General features: G+C 45.2%; 1 pseudogene; it reads left to right on the forward strand.

Moving 5' to 3' along the window:
- Positions 1 to 10,326, forward strand: part of LOC103655650 (uncharacterized) — a 55,105-nt pseudogene extending 44,779 nt beyond the window's left edge.
- Positions 10,327 to 18,287: the final 7,961 nt, after the last annotated feature.

Here is an 18,287-nt window from a genome sequence, read left to right on the forward strand (position 1 = left end):
ATCAAGCCTAATATGAGGCCCTTTTGTTCGGCTTGGAACCTTTAAATTGTATGGGAGTAAAACATGTGAAGGCATTTGGTGATTCTCAGCTGGTCGTCCAACAGGTGTTAGAAGAATATCAATGTTTTGATGGTACTCTAAATAGTTACCTTGAAAAATGTTGGGGCATAATTCATTCTTTTGACGAATTCAATATTCGGCATATCTCTAGAGTTGAGAATCATAGAGCTAACAATTTGGCACAAGATGCATCAGGTTATCGGATAAAGCGAGGGAGATTTCACAACACTGAAAAATTGATAACCAGTGCAGGGCCAATTCCCTAGGTTGCAGACCGTCCGAGTAGAGACTCCGGACTGTACGGGGTTACCAAGAAAGTTCTCCTAATTGATTCGGCTGATAATGAAGCTTATGTAAGTGATTAAAGGACGCCCATAACTAATTGTTTACAAAATCCCAATATCAGGACAGATAAGAACATTCGGCGTACAACTTTCAAGTATGTTTTGATGAGTGATGAACTCTACCGCCGAACAGTCAACGACGTCCTGCTTAAGTGCTTGGGCCCAGATGATGCTATATTAGCCATGGCCGAAGTACATGAAGGAATTTGTGGTACCCATCAATCGGCTCCAAAGATGAAGTGGTTGTTGCGAAGGTCTGGTTTTTATTGGCCTAACATGATAGCTGATTGTTTCAAGTACTACAAAGGATGCCAAGTGTGTCCAAAATTCGGCGACCTACAGTTGGTCCCTGCAGCCGAATTACATCCTATCATCAAGCCTTGGCCTTTCAGAGGATGGGGATTAGACTTTATAGGAGAAATTCATCCTTCATCATCAAAGGGGCATCGGTTCGTGTTAGTTGCCACTGACTACTTTACCAAATGGACTGAAGCTGTTGCTTTGAAGAACATGACACACAAGGAGGTAATTGAGTTCATAACTGAGCATATTATTCATAGATTCGGCATTCCCCAGACTTTGACTACAAATCAAGGAACTTCTTTTATGTCAAAAGAGGTACGTGAATTTGCTAAATTATATAGAATTAAGTTGCTTAATTCATCTCCGTATTATGCTCAGGCCAATGGACAGGCCGAGTCTAGTAATAGGACAATTATTAACTTGATAAAAAAGAAAATATCTGATAATCCTAAGCATTGGCATAAGATTTTGTCCGAAGCTTTATTGGCTCACAGAATATCTAAACATAGTGCTACTAAAGTATCTCCTTTTGAGCTTGTCTATGGGCAGGAAGCAGTGTTGCCTGTGGAAATAAGTTTGAATGTTTTAGGTTCGCCAGACAAAATGATCTAACCGTCATTGATTATTATAATTCAATGATGGATAATATTGATGAGGTGACCGACAAGAGGGTGATAGCTTTGGGAGCAATAGAAAAGGACAAGATCATGGTAGCCAGGGCCTACAACAAGAAGGTCAAAGCAAAGTCATTTCAACTAGGGGATCTGGTGTGGAAGACCATCCTGCCTCTAAGGAATAAAGACCGGAAGTTTGGGAAATGGTCGCCAAGCTGGGAGGGTCCTTATAAAGTAAAACAGGTAATGTCTGGTAATGCCTATTTACTACAAACATTACAAGGCAAGGATTTACCCAAGGCTTTGAATGGGTGTTTCCTCAAACAGTACCATCCTAGTATGTGGCAAGATGCCTAAGATAACCGATGTAATCACATCGAGTTAGTTGCTTTTGGTTTGCTCAGCTCCACCAAAAAGACAGGGGGCATATGTTGAGCACTAAATTGAGCGGCGGACGGTCTGGCCCTGAGGCCGTACGGTCCGCGCGTGCACATAGCAGATTGGGGTTCCGAGTTTTGTGCTACGGTTATTAGCTAGATTCGCGGAATTAGCTCGAAAATTAGTTTGTAAAGGGTCCAGCCCCCCTCGTCTATAAATAGAGAGGTATACGACCGATTTATATAATCAATCAAATCAATAATACTTCTATCTCGCATTTATTTCCTGTACAATTAGTAGTAGTTCTAGTCTAGTTCTAGTTTAGCCTCTCAATCCCCAAATTCTCTGCTTCTCTTCGACTCTACGTCGATTAGAGGAGTCTAGGTCGGCCTGCCCGAGCCTAGACAACTCCTAGGATCTCTCTTCCCCGACGGGGTCCCTCCCGGGAGCGAGATCCAGGCGCCACCGGCGACCTTCCGCCGCCCCTGCGCACGTGCGGACCGTCCGGTCGTCAGGCAGGAAACCCTAGCCTCGCGTCAGGCCGCGGATCGTCTGGCCCCGGGCCACGGACCGTTCGTCCCTGCGCAGAGAGCACCGCCGCTAGTTCGTGTTGAGTGATTGGCGCCCGAAAAAGGTGTCAACAAAGGGTGACTAAAGAAACCAAACATCCTGCAAAGTACAAAAATTAAGCTGTCCTGCCACTATTTAGTCATTTTATTTAAAAAGAATTTTTGATACCCTGCTTTCGAAGGTCCATTTGTGGTTTTGCTTCTGCAAAGCAGGGTTGAAAATATCATTCTCCTAAAATGAATAAGGAGATGTTTGTTTGAAATTATAATCTATCCATATTCAAAATTTGTTGGATTATATATTCCAAACAAACATTTTCCTCATTCACTGCTGTTGGAACTTGCTTAATCCGAGGACAGCAAAATCCAATAGGAAGAAAAGAGAGTAGTTTGATGCCTCTGAACACAAGGCATTAGGGCAACAACATTTTTTCTTTCCGTCCCCCCGCATTGACACAGTTCGGGGGTATTTATAGGTAACTGAGGGACCGCCTGACCCTGTCAAGGATAATTAGACCCTCAGTTACCTAGTTTATCACCGGAATATTCCCTCACGGGGTGGTTACTGCATGTTATTATATCATACTTTATTACAGACGTGGCCAACCCACTCTGCACATACGGCGACCTGCGTGCAGGGCCATACAATATGGGCCGGATTGTTAGGGCTGGAAATGAGCCGAGCCGAGCCGGTGCAGCTCGGTGGCTGACCGAGCTCGGCTCGGCTCGGCCATTTCATGAGCTGAGAAACCAAGCTCGGTTCGGCTCGGCTCGAAGGCGGCTCGCGAGCCACACCCTGATATTATATAATTGCATTATATAGTGAATTATTAGTATATAAATATGAAATATAAAGATATCATTCATTAGTATGAGCAATCTAAATTATTAATTATCATATATCTATCACGAAACGCTAAGGAACAAACTGACAATCTATAAAATTAGCCAATATCCATCATTATTCTACATATTAAGTAATTTGACGGAGCTCGCGAGTCGTCTGGGCTCGGCTCGCTACGGGAACGAGCCTAAAAGACAGGCTCGGCTCGGCTCGCTTGAGGCTCGCGAGCCGCTCCGAGCTCGAGCCGGCTCGCGAGCCTCGAGCTTATTTTCCAGCCCTACAGATTGTACATGGGCCCCTTCCTGCTTTAAGGGGGACAAAGCCTTGAGGTCTTCGTGGTTTCGGTCATCCGGTCCCTGCAGTCTTTGATGGTCTTCGCCTCGGCTCGTCAGAGCGAAGAGGGCGCTTGGGCCTTCGCATGGGCGATGTCTGCGGCCCTGGCTAGCAAAGCTTGTTGACGGGGCCTTCGATTTGTGATACGTTGATGTGGAAATCCAGCGAGCGAGGGGGGTGTGTTCGCCTTCGCCCCAACAACTGCCGATTATACTAAAAGGAAGGGAAAACCAAACTAGGAAAAACAACAAAGTTGCAATAACAACGATGACGAAACCATGGATGAGAATATCACATAGTTAGGGCTAGTTTGAGAACTTCATTTTCCCAATGAATTTCTATTTTTCCAAGAAAAAATGAACTAATTTTTTTTTGGGAAAATGAGGTTTTCAAACTAGTTCTTAGAGTTAAAAAAATATACGCGAAGACCATGGTCCCACTCCAAACACATCATAATGTTACATAAGGCCACGCAGGCTGAGTATAAGAACACTACAAAAGCGAACAAAGGAGCAAAGCATGTGCGTTCAACATTCAGCGAATCAACTTTGACTAGAGAAAACCATCGACGGTACAGCGAAAAACCATTGACGGTACAGCGAATTGCATGCATGTGTCGGTATCACAATTCTAGCACACACAAAAAAAAGGCAGCATTCAGTACACCTTGCAACATGGCCAGAGACAGCATTCACACCAACTTCATCATCAAATCCTCTTGTGTAGCATCAGCAAGTAGCCGATTTGTTGTGCTGTACCTGTACGCCACCTAACCTCTCAGGACATAACGACTAACGAGTGCCAGTACTCAGTAACGACAGGGCTTGGTTGGGTTTGAGTCCAGCGGCCAATGCAGCACAAGGGCAATTCCGGTTTTTGTATTAAGTTTGTTGTTTGTAAATTCTGATTATATGAAAGTCGATGTCAATTTCTAGTTAAACGACGAGCGCAAAATGCTGAAGGAATCGTACTCAGTAACGACCAGCTTGGTTAGACAAAAAGGCAGGACGTGCGTCACCGACCCCAACAGACAGAGACGAGATAAACATGCTCTCTAGCGCTAATTAAGCACTGGATTAAAATTGATTTCATATGGTTATGCGATAATGGTGTTCAATAGCCTAGCTCCGTATCAGAGACCAGAGGTACACAGCTCGGTGCTGCACCACCGTTGTGCTGGCCGAACATGGCGGGACTGGACAGTACAGATAAACAATGATTAGTTCCGAAAGGAGACAAATCAGCAATGATCGATCAGAGAGGTGGGACAGGACAGGAGAGGTGACCGACGTGCAGCTGCAGCCGGACCGGGGGAGAAGTGTCCGGTTAGGCTTGTTCGGTTAATCCCGTTACCCATGGATTGGATGAGATTAGAAAAAAATTAAAAAAGGGTTTGACTTAGTTGGGATTTAAATTCACCCAATCTCACTCAATCCATGTGGATTGGGAGCTAACCGAACAAGCCCTTATATGTCCAGCGGTCTTTCTCATTTTATTTTAGTTGTAAATTCCACACCATAAATAATACGACAAATAAAAAACGAAGTAAATATTATCATACATTATAAAATAGTGTAAACAATGCTTTGCATGGTCATGTTGGAATTGATCTCCACTAGTTAACCCAACGGTGAAGTGGGCCCTTGACCTCTCGTACGTACTAATCAGGGGTATTCAGTCCAAGATGAGATTGGTGGGTCTCTATTGTGCAGCCTATAAATAGAGAGATGAGGTTGCAAGCTTATTATCACGAGGTTCGCAGCGCAGACGACATCTTAAGTTCCATTTAAACTCACGATCCGAAGTTGGAGAGTAAACATAGATGCCATCGTCGAACACGAGCTTGATAGGGTTGAGCGCACACAGCTCCCTATTTTTTTATTTTAGTTTTTATATAAAAAAATCCCGTTTAAACTCACACGTGTTGTACTTTTTTTCAATCTTGGGTTTAATGTTGAGGTAATAGGTCTCGCTATCACAAGCAACGGCGTCGAGCTGCATAACATTGCTGAGAGATGTAGCGTCAATATAACAATTAGCTCGTTGTCATAGTTTATGACACCAAACTCAGCGCTACAAGTCATAACACGGAGCTCGATGCTATGATTCATTGTGCCGATCTTAGCTCCAAATTTTGGTGGATTCGGGCTGGAAAAACTGATAATATGGGCTCTGATGGGGCGCCTGGGCCTTCGCATGGGAGATGTCTGCGGCCCTGGCTAGCAAAGCTTGCCGACGGGGCCTTCGATCTATGATACGTTGATGTGGAAATCCAGGCGAGCGAGAGGGGGTGTATTTGCCTTCACCCCAACAACTGTCGATTATACTAAAAGGAAGGGAAAACCAAACTAGAAAAAACAACAAAGTTGCAATAACAACGATGATGAAACAATGGATGAGAATATCACATAGTTAGGGTTAGTTTGAGAACTTCATTTTTTCAATAAATTTCTATTTTTCTAAGAAAAAATGAACTAATTTGTTTTTAGGAAATGAGGTTTTCAAACTAGTTCTTAGAGTTAAAAAAAATATACGCGAAGACCATGGTCCCACTCCCAACACATGATAATGTTACATAAGGCCACGTAGGCTGAGTATAAGAACACTACAAAAGCGAACAAAGGAGCAAAGCATGTGCGTTCAACATTCAGCGAATCAACTTTGACTAGAGAAAACCATTGACGGTACAGCGAAAAACCATTGACGGTACAGCGAATTGCGTGCATGTGTCGGTATCACAATTCTAGCCGACACAAGAAAAAAAAGGCAGCATTCAGTACACCTTGCAACATGACCAGAGACAGCATTCACACCAACTTCATCATCAAATCCTCTTGTGTAGCTTCAGCAAGTAGCCGATTTGTTGTGCTGTACCTGTACGCCACCTAACCTCGCAGGACATAACGACTAACGAGTGCCAGTACTCAGTAACGACAGGGCGCGGTTGGGTTTGAGTCCAGTGGCCAATGCAGCACAAGGGCAATTCCGGTTTTTGTACAAGTCTGTTGTTTTGTAAATTCTGATCATATGAAAGTTGATGTCAGTTTCTCTAGTAGTTAAAACGACGAGCGCAAAACGCTGAAGGAATCGTAGTCGCAAAGGCTTGGTTAGGTTAGACAAAAAGGCAGGACGTGCGTGCGTCACCGACCCCAACAGACAGAGACAAGATAAACATGCTCTCTAGCGCTAATTAAGCACTGGATTAAAATTGATTTCATATGGTTATGCGATAATTGTGCTGGCCGAACAAGGCGGGACTGGGCAGGGCAGTACAGATAAACAATGATTAGTTCCGAAAGGAGACAGATCAGCAATGATCGATCAGAGAGGTGGGACAGGAGAGGAGACCGACGTGCAGCTGCAGCCGGACCGGGGGGAGAAAAGCGTCCGGTTATATTATACTAGGCGAGTGTCCGTGCGTTGCAACGGAAACATATATAATACTAAGATAACTTATGTGCGAATATGTGTTATACTGTTATGAGAAAATGTTTCGTAATCCATTTGTGATCCTAACCAAACATAATTTTTGTTCTTTTAATCTAGTTGTTTCACCACTACATTATAACCATCATACCATGCAGACTTCTATACTTGATTTTAATAATGTCATGTCAATTGCATCATTTAAATGCTAAGACTATCACAATAAATTACAAACTTATACAAATCTTCAGAAAATATCACAAAGTCTTACAACTCAAACGGATACTCATTGATGCTAAGACTATCACAATAAATTACAAACTCATTGATGTCACGGACGCGCCTTACATGGAGAGCCGGGGCGGCGATCTGCGGCGTGGTCGTGGGGTATTCGAGATTCGCGGCTCGGCCACCACGCGCCGTAGATCCTCCAATATGGGTGCGCTTCCGAATTTAGTCAAATTCCCCCGTTGTAGCTATAGGCTTGGCGTTGCTGCTCGATCACGCTCCTGTCTAGATCTAGGGGCAATACCCCTTATCAATTACAACTCTCGCATGTCACTATCAACCATTTTGCACAAGGGAAATTCCACAATCATACTGCAAGAGATTGAGCAGAATGCTACTTACGAACAATGAAACTATTTTACAAGCGATTGGGCAGACTATTACTTTATGAATAATGTATGCACCTCAACACAGCAAGTGAAGCACTTATGAAATACAAGTACTTAGGAAACCTTCATTTTGTAAGTGAAGACATGTTGAAACACAATGTTATTAAGAGCATTTTTCTGCTTGGCTCTTGAACTGAAATAAGAATGCGTATACACAATTTGTTGTAGACACGTTTCGTTTTGAAGCTCGTGTCCCAGGAGCAATTCTATTAATTGTATAGACATGTTTCTTTTTTAAGCTTGTTTTACAGAAGCAACCTTGTTACTATTTCCTAGAAGAAAATATGTGCTTAGGAGATATCTTTTTCTTTGGTTCAAATTTAAATGTCAAGTAAGCTGTTTATTGTAGAAGTGAGTATCCCCATTTAAGAATAAAAAAGTTCGCATTAAGTTCAATGTATATGCTGGTTGACCGAACCAAGCTGAAGATATATAGTTGTCTAATTTAAAAGTAATCAGTCTAGGTAGCTATTGTAGAACCTTGCTTGCTTGTAGCCAACAGACTGAATTACAACAGATCAAGAGATGCACACGTAGACTAATCACCAACATTTGTATGCCAACTAAACACCTGAATTCAGGGCAAACTCCACACATCCACACCAACTGCGGGGACGACACGATATTGCTTTTCTCTCCATTGTTCCATGCAAGGACAATATTGGACTGCTCCTAGTTCTGCTCCAGACCAGCATTATTTCAGTATGTTGGCATCTATAGCCGTCTCCACCCGCCGGCCTCAGTGCCTTCACTCATAAATCAAGCATTTTCTGTTTGGGATCAATTGCCAAGTTCATGTTTGTTTCACAAAGATTGAAAGTTTGAGCATTATGAAGGATGTTGTGCTATGTTTGGTTGGTGCCTTGGTGGTCGTCAAGCCCAATATTGTCCTTTTGTTGCTGAACTAACCATTTTGATTTTTTGGCCCCCTTGTCTCTACCTAGGGAGACCAAACGCATAGGCTGGGGCGCTGGGCACTACTGATATGGTGCAACACTTTCTTTTCTTGTCAAATGTATAAGGAAAGATTAGATACTCAATTTGGTCGTCACATTTTTCTACAGTTCTATATTTGGTGGGAGCTGCTTTTGGCTTGTTTGCAGTATTATTTTGCACATATTTGTGGATACCATTTTTTCTTATATGTAAAAGTAGTACTCTGATGATATGCCTTTTTACCACAAGATCCAATTAAATATTTAGCAAGTGGAACACATGATCTTAATAGAATTCTAACTCTAAAAATGATGGTATTATTAAATTCAAGTCTTTTACAAATATATATTACTCACAGATTGCGTTATAGATTGGGCACGTCCGATGTTATGAGGGAATAAAGTGGCGTTGTAGACATTGTTATTACCATGAACATCATCGATTCCATTAATCAATTGAATTCATTCCTAGACGTGTTGACAAGGCACCTTTCTGGAATTCATTGACCATGTTCACCCAAATTGCAGGACTGGCCTAGGGAGAAGGAACGCTTCCACCACCACTTAAGATGCTTCCTTTAGAACAACCTGAAAGTTTGACATTAGAAATTGCATAACAACATATTTGGGTAGGACAATAACACAACGACAACCTTTTATAGAAGAATACAACAGTGGTAGCTATAGTTGTGGAGTACCATATGCTTCATTTGTTTTTATCACCCAAAAACAAGCCATGTGAAATAAGACCTTCTAGACTTATATTGAACTTACCAAGTATTGTTTCATGACACTTGCAGATGTAACCCGGTGTTCTATCTATGTCATTTTGCCAATTTTTAAGCAAGGGTCATCCTACCAATAAGATCCCTGTTCTAGAGTTAATAGGTTGTTTTGGATCCTTGTACTTCATGTACTCTGCTTCTGCCATCAAAACAAAACATAGTAGTAGAATGAATGTCCAGGAAATATTGGAGTATCTCATGTCTGAAATTTTCTTTGGAATAGTTTGGCCTGATGATCCTGATCCCTGAACCATGAACACAATTCAAGAGGCCCTAAATGAATCATTAGAGATTTGATAATATTAGAGATTTGAGGGTTGTGTTGCTGTGACTCGACCAACTTGGTGCTCTCCTGCCGCGCTCGACTCGCGTCGCCCTCGGACGCGCGCACACAGTCGAGGAGCACGCGCTCCTTGTCACCCCAGGTCGCCGCCCACTCGTCGCCCTCGAGCCTATAGCGGTCGCGCTCGTCGGACGCGGCGTGCAGCGCCGCGCGCAACCGGACGGCCTCCGCGTTGGCGGCCTCTAGCTCGCCCTGCGCCTCGGATAGCTAGGCCTTGACCTGCCTGGCCTCCACGGTCACGTCCGAGAGCGCGGCGGAGAGGTCCAGCGCATTGCGGCTCCTCTCCTCGCCCTGCACCGCCGCCCGAAGCTCCGCTCGCAGGACCATGATCTCCTCGTTCGCGCCGCCGAACATGAGGTCCCTGACGCTCCTTTGCTCCAGCACGCCGCTGCGCCGGGCGGACGCGAGGCTCTTGCTCGCCTGCTGTTGCTACTGTAGCGTGACCATCTCCAGCTTAGCCTCCTCGAGCGACATCTTGGTCTGCTCCAGCTGCTTGGTCTGGTATATCAGCAATAGTGGAGGCGTCGATCTGGGGGCGAGGAGAGCGGGGCGGCGAGGATTACGGCCGCGGGCAAGATCTGGGGGCGAGGAGAGCCGGAGCGGCGGGGATTGCGGCCTCGGCGCAGGGAGAGGAGAGCCGGGGCGGGGGGATTGCTGCGATGTAAGGTGGAGCCGTGGTGAAGCCGTGGTGGACGCCCTCGTTGCGTCCTTATAAAGTAGTAGAGATATGACCGATAGAATATCGTAACGCCATTAAATCTTAAAATAATCTTAGAGAAATACAAGGGTCCCAAATAGATGATCAGATAGTTTTCAACAAAAAAAAAACTTACAAAACATTTGTACCGTCCCACTGAACTACAAAGGCTCAGAATAAAAGAAAAGAGAATAGGACCCTCCCCCACCCAATGTCCGAGACTTGTCGGAGGGTTATCACTTATCAATTCGGTGACGTCTATTTTTCCCGTTTTCGGTAGTAGACGATATGAAAAATCATATATTTCAGTTCCAAAATTTAAAAAAAATATAAATGTCAAACTTTAGTAAAAAACGAAACTGTAAAGTGTAAATCCCACGGCGTCTGATCTTGTATGTATCTTGAAGGAATCAACTTCAAACTTGTCATGATTCGACTCACTGCTTTAACTATTGAATGGGACATCGATACATCGTTGTCATCTTAAGTACGCGCGTACTAATTCTGAAAATGTAATGCTGAAAATGTAGTGGGCAAAATGCACACGGCTTCTCTAGCTGTGTCCATCGCGTCGCACACGTATATTTAACATACTAGTCGATTGTCCGTACGTTGCGACGGCTTACAAACCCACGTAAACTATCCATCAAAAAGATTTCAAGATTTTTTATTGATTGTCTCCGCTTTCCGTATAATATTTTTTGATTTGGCTAACTGATGTTATTGTTTACTCCATGCAATATATCTTGGTACAACACGGCCAATAAAGTGAGCGATTAGAAGATAGTTCACAATGACTGATTGAACAAACAGAGATTATAAAATGACATAATTCCACCATACAGAGACTAAATAAGAGAAAGTTTGTGAGCTCAAGTTTCTAACATAAGTCATATAAACTCAAACTTATAAAAAAGATAGATCAAAATATAGAGTGATTGCTAAAATCAGCCATTAATAAAAATTGGATGCGCTCCATATAAATTATGATACTTCGTAGCAATTACTAACGTTTAAAACCAATAAATAACCTTTCATCTTATTGTTAGTGTGACAAATCATTTTTGCTCCATCCAATTCAGCAACCTCAAATACCGTGGAGCCCATTGCGCCAATGTGGTCTCAGAAACGACCTAATGCTTGCAAGAGCCAAGAACGCTGTGCTGTGCTTGGGCTGTAGACTCGGCCCGTAGTGCTGGCCCGGCCCAACACGATTATTTTTTATTTTATAAAAAACGTATATACATATATACAATTATATTCAATATTAAAAACATCTGAGCGTAATGTTCTACTGGTTAGACAGCTTCACGCAGTGTCTCTCGCCTTTCTTTCATCAGAGCATAGGTTTGAACCCCACCTAATACACCATTTTTAACATTTTACTTTTATTTAATCAAATGGGCCGACGGGCTAACGGACTGGTCCGGCACAATCAGCAGGCCGGCATAACGTGTCTGGGCCAGAGTTGTGGCCCGTGGGCGTCTGGCCCATGCCGGGCCGCCGTTTGGCCATCTATAGCCGTGCAACAGATTAATTTGAAATAGTTGTAAGGGGTTATTTGTAAAAAGATGACGCGTGACGACCGTTGAAACTGGTGCTTTAAATATAGTATAGATATAGATATCCAGCGGTCTTTCTTATTTCGTAAATTCCACCCTATAAATAATAATTCTCGGATATTTATCGCATGTTAGTGTATTTTTAAACTAAACTGTGACAAATAATAATTTTTGGATATTTATCGAAACTTTGGGGGATTCCGTCTGGAAAAACCGATAATATGGGCTCTGATGGGCGCGAGAGGCCCATAGAGTAATCATAGACCTCCTTCCCTCGTTGAGGGCCTTATCTAAAATTCCAACGATAATGGCATCACGGCCCATGCCCATGAGTTCAATAGCAAACAGTTCAGGTATTTCTATATATTAAGCACGGAAGGAAAGATCGCGCCATATTAGTCCACATCATCACTTTTCTTAAGACCGTTGGATCGTTGTCGAACGGACACCGATCAAGCTTTCGACGGCTCCCAGCAACAACGTTTCTAGGCTCTTCTTCCTTCCACGAATCATTTCTAGGCTCTTCTTCCTCCCATAAATTGGCCAGCGCCTCTCTCCCACATTCCCACCGCTCTATGAAATCCTTCAGCTCCCGCCGCCTAGCTCCCGCCTGCTCGCCCATGGTCGCCGCCGAAACTTGTGCCACCCGCTCGTGGTTCCACCTCTTTCCCCTACTTCCTTCTCCCACTGCAACCCACGTCTCTCCAGCCATCCTTGTCTCCACTTTCGATTGTTGTAGATCGCAAACATGTGAGCGCGCGACATCGTCCTGGTGCTCCTCGCCGCCATGCTGCTCCAGGTCCTCATCCCCGTGTCGACAATGGAGAGCCTTGTGTGGCTCGCACGGAAGAAGTAATCCGTTCAATAGATTAATCGCGCCACCACGTGCCGGTCACCGAGGAGGCTGCGCCTCCCCCGTAGTGCATCATCACGTTGGGGGTCTAGATTTCCATGGCTTTTGGCTGGGTCCGGGCGATGCTGGCCGGCGGCACGTCGCCTAGGTGCGTGTGTTCGGTTTGGATGGCTTGCCGCAGTTCCGGGAACTGGAAGCAGCCAGCGTATCGATTGTGGTGAACTTCAGTCAGACTGCTCTGGCTCGGTAAGAAGGGGAGCTCAACGGCTTGGAAGATAGATTTAGTTAAATATATATATATATACATATATATATATCCGTGTCCATTGCAACATTATGCTCCTGGAAATTCGCGGCCATGAATTTGTTGACAAGTTTAAAAGTTATTTCGTGCTTCAGTCTCTCCCGGTAGCTTCTAGACTCAGCTCGACGAATCCCACGCCTCCGCCCTCAAGCACCGCCCGGGTGATTCGTCGACGCACGCCGGCAGGCAGGAACTTCATCCTCCTTCCCCTCACCCCCCATCACCGTCGTATTTACCTCAAACGCTTCCTCGCTTGCTCGAGTGCCCCCCGAGATGTTGCGTCCCTTCGCTGCAACGCGCGCCGCCCGACAGGAACTGCCTCCTCCCCCCTCTTCAGATGTCGCTGCGGTGGTAATGGGCCGCGTCGTCACCACGGGTCGATACTCTTCCAAAAATAAGTTGAACGGGCGCGCAGTCAAAAAGGGGAATCCGGCGAGCCGTCGTCTTCTTGATCCATGGTGCCGACCCTGGTTGCCGTTCGCGCCCCGCTGCCTCTCCTTCCCAGCACGTCCACGCTCCTACCCACGCCATGGATGTCCTCCAGTAAGCAGAAGCGCAGCTGACAACGGGAGAAAGGGGAAGCGTCGTGGTCTCCATAGGCAAGAGCGTCTTGACGGTCCCCACACCGTGCACCCTTCACCTCCGCGTGTTTGCCGGCCCGCAGTCCATCTGCTCTCCTCCCAGCGCTCCCATTCCCAATCATGTCGCTGCCTAACGCAGGCACAAAATCCAACTCCCATCAGCCCATCCCCAAACGCAGATTCCACATTTATGTATCTCCTTGGTGTTAGTGTTGACCTCTACCTTGTCGCTATAGGCGCTCCCACACCATTAGTGCTCAACTGCTCATCGACGACGAGGGACAGTGAGAACACACGCGTTCGCATCGCTCCCTGCCCCCCAATGTATAGTTTACTTCCCACTACAGAGCTTCGTTCTGATAAATTTCTGTAAATCGCTAAGCATCGAGCATGTTGTAGGTTATTGCTTCCCCGTTGCACATATGGAGCACAATTAATTGGTCCGTAATCGTTCGATTTACACCGCCTATCAATGTGCAAATCTGTTTTTTCTTTTCGTTTCCTTCTTCTTCTGTATCTATACGCACAAGACATCAACTTTACAAATCAGTTAACTCATCGTCATTATGTTGCTACTTGCTGCTAACTGAATTGCTCATGAACTACAATATTTTTTGGTTTTATCGTCTAGCGCCTGCAAATGCTATTAAAAAAAGTTTGCATTTTTTAAGTATATGGCCAATTTTGTTTGATGTAATTTCATAAAAAAGAATATCGCTGCAGATGTTCGATGCCGCAAGTCTTTATTCAATAGTTTCTAGATAACATATGTGTGCCAACGCTATTGATCTAAAAAGAACCACTGTGACATGTTCATTGCAACTAATAAAACAAACTTATTCAAAATATATAGTAACTATGTTGAATTGAAAAATGGTCATCATGCATTCACTGATCACCATAAGGTGTTATCTCTTTTAGTGTACATTCATAATATGTTTATGTGCTCTATTTATCTTCTTAACTGTAGGTGCACTTTGTAATTAATCGCATTGTATAATAACATTGTCAACATTTCATATCTCTAAGTTTGACTTGCAAACTTTTGAACAAATAATACTATGTTCTTTGTTTTGACATCAAACCAAATAGGAACAAAGAATAAAAGAAAAAAAAATTCGTACTAATCGTTTCTTTTGTATAAATTTGCATTGTTTCGTTAGTACTGATATATTATCTATTGTTTGCTTTCCCTATTAGTATCATGTTTCAATTTTTATCCAGTTCTATAACTTTCTGTTCGCTGCTTACGTGAATGATTTATGCTATAGAAGTTCTTGAGTGATACCTCTATATTTGTTATATAGATAGTTACACGCGCTCCTCCATGTGTATTTGTATGAGTTTTTTTCTTTTCGGTTGTCTAGCCATATTAGCTATTAATTCATAGGATGACGTGCCTCGAGCTAAAGAAAACCCTGACAAAATTGCCTCTAAAGTTCCTCTCCGCCTTTACTTTAGAAAGAAAATTGTATACCATTTTACATGTATAAATACCTATTAAATCAATTTCTATCACTCATCTAAGTAATTCTATTATTATTTAAAACACAAATAAGAACGCGCGCTAGCGCGCGCCAGTTACTAGTAAGTATATATAACGTTGAACCCGGCCGCAGCTCAGGATAAGCCATACCAGACGTGCCCTAATCTACCTCTCGATCACCGTGTGAGCGAGGAGCTAGTGTTTCTGCCGAGTCACGTTTTCTGGAAATGGAAGTTCCAGCATCTCTAATCCTAAAGCCGCATCCCTTGTGTAGTTCTGTGTGCATGCAATGGCCTCCGGCGCCTTCAGGGCAGTGGCTTCTCGTGCAGTATACACTGTAGGTCACATTTCAGTATCCCATGGCCACCACGTGCCGAAAGAAACACTTACGTGGAGTATAATGCTACTTGTTAGTTTTGCATCAACAAGCTTTGGTCGGACGAACAGCAACCCACCCCAACGAACGAACGGCGGAACGGGCAAACGTGGCGCCACCACCGCGCAGTTGGCCACGCTTCTCCTCCTTTTTTTTGTTGTTGTACGTCCCCGGCTCCGAGAAGGCGTGTCCCCTTCACACGGGGAACGACGACGCGCGCGGTCGTAGGTGAGCGGCGACACGCGCGGTCGTGCCGGGCCGAGAGATCCCGGCCCGGCGCAGCGCCTGGGAAGCCGCGCGACCCCGAGAGAGAGGAACTCCCGTGCGTGACGCGTCGCGAATTCCTCGCGCTCGCCTGCTCCAGCGTTGGGCGCCATGCGTTCCAGCCACTACAGTAAAACTATAAAATTCCGACGGTCGTCTTATGTCCGACGGCCCCGTAGGCAACCGTCGGACATAAGGTTATGTCCGACGGCCAGCAGCGGCCGTCGAAAATAGCAATATATAGCCGACGGCTGTACGACTGGCCGTCGGACAAACGCTTATGTCCGACGGTTCGCCCCCTGGCCGTCGGACATAAGCGTATGTCCGACGGCCTCGTACCGAGCCGTCGGACATAAGCCTTTTTAACGCGCGGATCCGACCCGCGCGGCTTCAGTTTCACCCGACCGCGCGTCTCTGTCTTCTCTGCCGCCGCCGCCGAGCAAGCCTCCGCCGTCCGAGGAGCAAGCCGCCGTCGCCGCCACGCTCGTCGCCGCCACGCTCGTCGCCGTCCCGCCCGGTCGCCGTACCGCCCGCCCCCACTGCTCGTGCTCCGGCCGCCGCCGCCCCACCGCCCCGAGCTCGTGCTCCGGCCACCGCCACGCCCGTGCTCTGGCCACCACCGCCACGCTCGTGCCACCGCCACGCCCGTGCTCCGGCCACCACCGCCCCGAGCTCGTGCTCCGGCCACCGCCACGCCCGTGCTCCGGCCGCCGCCGCCGCCCCGTTCGCCGGTCGCCGCCGCCCCGTGCTCCGGCCAACGGCCCCGTGCGCCCGCCGCCCGCCCGTGCGCCCATCGCCGGCCGGCTCTCCACACCCGCTAAGTGAGTATACTTAATTAGCAATTTTGTTTATTAAAATTGTATGCTTGTATTAATGTATTTGATTAGAATTGTATGTTTGTATTAATGTATTTGATTAGAAGTGTATGTATGAATGTATTTGATTGTTTAGTTTGTTATGTCCGACGGCCAAAATTTGATTACGTAATTAAAGTAGCTTGTTTTAGTTTATTTAGTGGTACTTTAGATAATTTAAATTTTTAATTTCCGAGGGTAATTATTATGCCCTCGGAAATAAGGTCATTTTATATGATTTGTCATTTATAACAATGTTATTTCGTATGTAATATTGTATTGTGGTTTATTAGTGTAATTATTTAATAATGCACGATGATTATAGTTAATCATAGTGTATCGTAGTGTGAACAAATGAAACCTAGGCGTCACCCGTTTCGGCCCAACACACCTTACAAGCGACGCATGTGAGGTATGTTGGGCCGGAATTGTCCCTTTATTGGACAGCCTTGGTGTGACCGACAGAGTCCGTGTTTATGACAAAAGCATGTGCTCCTGCTTAGTTACGGCAGCATAACCTCTCTGTTCTCCAATTGCACCATTTTTAGGCGTGCGATTGGAGAACAGCGGGGTTATGCTGCCGAAATTTCGCACGACCACATGTTTTGTCATAAACACGGCCTCGTCGGTCACTCCTGGGTGGGTTTAGGACCTATCCTTTCCTACAGATGTAGGGGCGTGATTTCTTCGTAAAAACGGATGGTCCGTGCATTACTTATCTAATTAAGTTAACGTCTCGTATCTAGTATGGAGGAGAATCGTCGATGGATGTATGAAGGTTGGAAGAAAAGAGGTGCTCTATCAAGTGAGTGGGTGGCCAAGACTGATGCTTTTCTCGACCATGCTTTTGCTCGGTCAGAGACTGGAACCGATGTTAGGTGCCCTTGTAGCAAGTGTCGGAACATTAATTTCCTTGACAGGAGGTCTATGTCGATACATATTTGCAAGAACGGTTATATGCCAGGCTATGAGGTGTGGGTGCACCACGGTGAGGACCCACCTCCTCGTATTGTATCGGAAGTTCAGTCACATGAAGAGGAGGACTACGATAGGATGGAAGAGATGCTTGACGATGTACGCCATGAGTTTCTAACCGTCGATTCGGAGAACCCCGGTCAACCCACAGAGTTTGAGGATCCAGCTACACCTGAGGTTCAGAAGTTCTTCGAGCTCCTTAAAGCTGCCGAAGAGCCGTTGCATGAGCACACAAAAGTGACCGTCCTTGTATTTGTGACTCGACTTATGGCTATTAAGTCTAAGTTTGCATTCTCAAACAACTGTTACAAGGAACTTTTGAACTTGATAAGTGATGTACTTCCGGAGAATCACAAGATGCCAAAGGACATGTATCAGTCTAAAAAACTGTTATATGGCCTCGGTATGGACTACGAAAAAATCGATGTCTGTGAAAATAATTGTATGCTTTTCTGGAAGGAGACCGCAGGTGAGAAGAAGTGTACTGTATGTGGTGAGCGTAGATTCGTTGAGGTTGAAAACGACGATGGTTTGACCGTGACTACGAAGATTGCACGTAAGCAGCTTCGTTACATGCCTCTCATACCTCGGTTGAAACGTTTGTTCATCTCCAAGAATACAGCCAGACACATGAGGTGGCACAAAGAAGGGGTACGTGAGAATCCAAATGTCATGGTGCACCCAGCTGATACAGATGCATGGAAGGCACTAGATGCTTTTGATT

The sequence above is a fragment of the Zea mays genome, chromosome 4 (assembly GCF_902167145.1).
Source record: "Zea mays cultivar B73 chromosome 4, Zm-B73-REFERENCE-NAM-5.0, whole genome shotgun sequence".
In the NCBI taxonomy this organism is placed as follows: Eukaryota; Viridiplantae; Streptophyta; class Magnoliopsida; order Poales; family Poaceae; genus Zea; species Zea mays.